This window comes from Poecilia latipinna, unplaced genomic scaffold (genome assembly GCF_001443285.1).
Source record: "Poecilia latipinna isolate Pla-1442-1.1 unplaced genomic scaffold, P_latipinna-1.0 Scaffold913, whole genome shotgun sequence".
Classification (NCBI taxonomy): domain Eukaryota; kingdom Metazoa; phylum Chordata; class Actinopteri; order Cyprinodontiformes; family Poeciliidae; genus Poecilia; species Poecilia latipinna.
In genome coordinates, this window is record NW_015113529.1 from 120146 (window position 1) to 124857 (window position 4712).

Sequence of the window (4712 nt, forward strand, 5' to 3'; positions counted from 1 at the left end):
TCGGCTGACTGGTTTCACACCAGTAAGGAGCTGTGGGCTGAACTGGGACGACCTGACTGGCTTCCATTATTTACGCTGGATGAACTTTGACCTTTGCTGCTTTCTTAACTTTCCAAACGGTTTTAAACTGTTCTGAGTAAACAAAAAATAAAACATTATGAATAAAGTTACATCACAGCTGACTCTGATCCTCCATGTTGGACAAATCCTTTAATCTCCATGGTAACCGTTCAGCTGGGTAAAACGCCTGGGGGGACTTAGCCCCGCCCTCAAGGCGCAGCTCCTCCTCAGAGCTGCAGCCCTCCTCTGCAACTCGGCTCCTTCAGACTAGCCAGCAGCAATTAGCAAACATCTGCTGAGCTCGTTATAGGAGCTGCTGCTCAGAGCGACGCTGGTGAAAACATTAAAGGGTTAACAGAGGAGCCATGTTGAATGACTTCCTGGAGGCGGAGCTTCTTGAAGAGGCAGACACCCAGTGTCAAGGCGTTAAATCAGGAATTTAATTTTTTTTAGGTCATATTTGGTATATAGATCATTTTATAACACCTGAAGGTAACACAGTTACTTCATTGTGCTATAAAATGGGACATTGTGACTAGAAATCATAACGCTGCCCCTGTAATGCCTGAATGCTTCGTGAATAACCTTTACTGGGGGAAATTTTCAGAAAATTGCAGAAATTATAATAATTTTCCCTAAATAGCGCCACCAGGAGCGGCTCTTTGCCCTCCTGCATGTGGAGACAGCAAACAGCCTGGTGATTACAGCTGGAGAGCTCTCCTGGTGATGAGTGATAAGCAGGCTGCAGCTCATGTTTCATTTTCTGTTGGTTTTGGTTAATCAGCAGGAAATCAGTTGATTCATGATGGACCTAATTATTACTTAATGGCTTCATGTTTGAGCAGATTCCTCCTGAGAAATCACCGCTTCTACATTTAGAGCGGTTTATTAGAAAAGTGATGAAAATCTGTTTGTCTGTGGCTATGATTTATGGTTTTATTAGAGTTTCTGCAGGTTGTGGAGGAGGATGTAACTTCACCAGGATTCTGGAGACGTTTTTAGATCAGATGACGTTTCTTTACCTCCATCAGACGAAACTCCCACTGAGAGCCAGACGATCGATAATCTGAATATATTCTGAGTTTCACTTCCAACTGCTGCTGTGGGGGTAGAGAACACACACACACACACACACACACACACACACACACACCAGACATGTTGCTGCAGGCAGATCTTCCCTGTGGTGAGGCCTTAAAGCATTTCCTGTGCAACTGACATGGAAACAGAACCCAGAACATCAGGAACCAGAGACGAAGCTCAGCGCTAATCTGTATCTGTCCATGTCCTGCTGCAGCATGGAAACATCCAGGAGAACCACTTCCTGCTGCAGCAGCATGGAAACCTCCAGGAGAACCACTTCCTGCTGCAGCAGCATGGAAACCTCCAGGAGAACCACTTCCTGCTGCAGCATGGAAAGCTAGCTAGCTCCTGCTAGTTTTTAATCTGTTTAGCAGTTTAAAATTCACTGCCGCTAAGTGTTTTTAAAGTGTTTTGCAGTTTAGCGTTAACTTCTACTAATTTTTAAGATGTTTCGTGGTTTAGCGTCAGCAGAACTTAAGATTTCTGGTTTGTGGACTAGTGGCTATCGGCGCTAGCCTTTTGGCTAGCTGTGCTCACCACAGCTAAAAGCTGCTGTTGATTTTAATGTTGGATCAGAATGTCCTGCTGCAGCTGGATTGGTCCAGTTGTTGCTCAGGTGACATGTTTTTGGTTTTGTTCCCAAAGTTTTAGCTGAAAACAAAACATGCAGTTTTACCGTTGATGCAGATGTTTAGCAGCTGGATGTTTATTTTGTTAGCTAAATATTTAGCAGGTGACTCTGCAGCAGTGAGTTCCTCACTGCGCTTTTTGAGCAAGGCTTAGTGTTGCGTCATCCCGTCCTGCTGCAGCCCCCACCCCTCTCTCTCATCAGATTTTATTTTTCTGCGCCGTTTCTGCAGGCTGAGTCAAATCGCTCCAACTTTCTGCAAACTGAGCTGAAACTTTTCGTCCTCCAGACTGGCTGGCCTCTGCGTGAACTCGCAGCGCTGCAATCCCGTTACTGCAGCGTGGAGAAGGGACGGGAACCGGAGGGATGCCGTGGCAACGGGGCGAGTCTCAGAAGATAAAAATAAGCTCATGTGGCTCTAAACCTCCATGCATGGATTTCCACCAAGGTGCAGCTGCTGATATAAACATGTGAATGGGATGAGGAAGAGGATGGTGAAGAACCCAGAGGGTTTCTGATCTCTGGGCACCTTCATCCCTCCTCCTCTTCCTCTGCCTTCAGGCTCCTGTATTATTCATAAGCTGTATTGTTTCTACCTGCAGCAGCAGGAGATGCAGCCGCGCTCTGCAGGATTACTGCAGGTTTCTGGATTTGTTCTGATTCTAATCTGATCATGTCAGGATCTCTGCTTCGGGTTCCAGACGTCTGAGCAGATTCCAGATGAAAACAGAAAAACATTCCAGATGAAAACAGAAAAACATTCCAGATGAAAACCAAACGTGAATCATTTGGAGGTTAAAAGGTTCTTAACATTAAAGCCTGAATCCAGGAGACAAACTTCGGCTCTGACGGGTTTATCAGCTGAGCCTGATGAATCGATTAATCGTTTCAACGCTGCTAAACTAGTTAATCCGATTCACAGTGATGAATCGTTCAATCGTGACGAGTCGTTCCGGTCCTGGCTCTGGCGGTTCGGTTCTGTCAGACCGGATCACAGAAACATTTCCTTCTCCTCCATCTTTTCTTTCTCCCTGCAGCTCCACTGTTTCTGTCTTCTTCTCTTATTTATTCCTCATCGTTGATCTTTCCCGCCCTCGCTCCCCCAGAGATCAGCTGAGCCGCCCCCAGACAAACACTTTGACTGGACCCAACACGTCTTATTTCCTGTCTTCTCTGAGCCTCTGTCAGCTTTTTGTTCTTCAGTCCAGGAAAGCATTTGTCTTCACTTCCTGCTGTCAGAGTTTCTTCTTACCGCTTCATCCTCCTGTTGTCTGTCTGCTCAGGAGATCCCAGGCTTGTAGAACAGCACAGACATGACAGCACTGTCTGCAGACTGGACTCCTCATCTTCCTCGCTGCGTCCCTCTGGGTTTCCTCTCAGCCTTCAAGCGGCGCAGCGCTGCAGACTGGAAGTGATTCAGAGGTTTTCTAAGGCTGGTTGGACACCTGATGGGAGGAATGATCTGAGCAGGTAAGAGAGGAGGAAGAGGTGAGGAAGAGGTAAAGAGAGCGTACAGCATGGAAGTGAAGCCGTGTTCACACGTAGCCAGTCTCTTTAAAACGACGATAAACCAGATATTTGTTTCTATGAAATAATCTCTTCCACACCTGACCGCACAAACCTGCTGAATTTTGCCACTGATTGTTGTTATAAACATGCCGAACCCATAGGGGGCAGTGTAGGGACAGCTAAAACCTGTCAGCCAATCAGAATCCTTCAAAACAACCAGCACGTCCTCCGTGTGGGGGCTTGCCCCGCCCACACGGAGGCGATTTCAGGTGATCCAGTTTCTAACCGTCTAAACGGATTCGGCATGTTGGGAAACGAGGATTTCTGAAACATTTCAGGACGTTGGTTCATGATTCACACGTCTTCTTTAAATCCATGACACTGAAGCTCCGTTTCATCAACACCTGATTTCTGATTGGAAGTGATGGATTAATCCCAGATCCTGGAATCAACCGGATTAATCCCACTGCCAAAGGAAACGTAATCACATGCAAATTCAACCATGAATGAACGTAAACATGAAAAACTGCCAGGTGGGGCAGAGCAGCAGCAGCTGGTGGAGGTCCGGGTCCGGTTGGTTCTGTTTGTGCTGGCCGACCCGGAGATGCCCCCATGTAACGATCCTGTGCCGGGTCCAGAACCCGTCAGATCCAATTAGGCGCCTGGCATCAGACACAGCTGGAGAGGAGCAGCACGATGGCCTGAGGGGCGCTGATGATGATGATGGTGATGAAGGTGATGGTGGTCGCCGTGGCAGCAGTGGTTCGGTTCTGTAATTTGATTTGGATTTAGTGTCGCTTGGAGGAATGACACAAATTCAGCAGGGATTAATCCGGCTTTAATCCAATCTGTCCTCTGCAGCCCAAAATAACTCGGCCCGGTTCTGATCCTTTTGGGTCCAGAACACGGCCCGGTTCTGATCCGTCTTGTTTGGGTCCAGAACATGTTCAGGTTCAGGTGGAGCAGCGACTCCAGTTTGGGGCAACGAGCTGCAACAGAGAGTAAAGTAAATGGATGAATTCTACGGAAGACCTGAAGTGCCTATAGGGGAGCATAAGAAAATTGTGATCAATTTTCGGACAAAAAAAAATATTTCTTTTATTTTTACAGGAAGCAACCAACAAAATATTCTTTTAAGTATTTTTTCCTGAATAAATAAAATACCCATTTTGTAATTTTTTTCTCTTTTGAACACACAAAAATAAAATATTTTTTTTGCTAACATTGTTTTTCTCACTTGAGCAAATAAATTATTGTTTTTTTCTGTTGAATGAGATGGAAAAAATAACTGACAGAATGTATTTGCTTAAACGTAAAAAAAAGATTTTAGACTTAGAAAAATGAAACGTGTTTTTCATTAGCTCTGTGGGATTCAAGTGAGACAAAGAAAAATGAAGAGAACTTTTTTCTTTTCCACTCTGCTGGTTGCTGT

At 45.6% G+C, this 4712-nt stretch overlaps 1 long non-coding RNA gene across 1 annotated transcript; it reads left to right on the plus strand.

The window, feature by feature from the left end:
- The first annotated feature begins 396 nt into the window (after nt 1-396).
- Nucleotides 397-4419, plus strand: LOC106957539 (uncharacterized). Its single transcript, XR_001426972.1, has 3 exons — nt 397-2219; nt 3055-3241; nt 4221-4419. It is a non-coding gene; the product is annotated as an uncharacterized LOC106957539 (long non-coding RNA).
- Nucleotides 4420-4712: the final 293 nt, after the last annotated feature.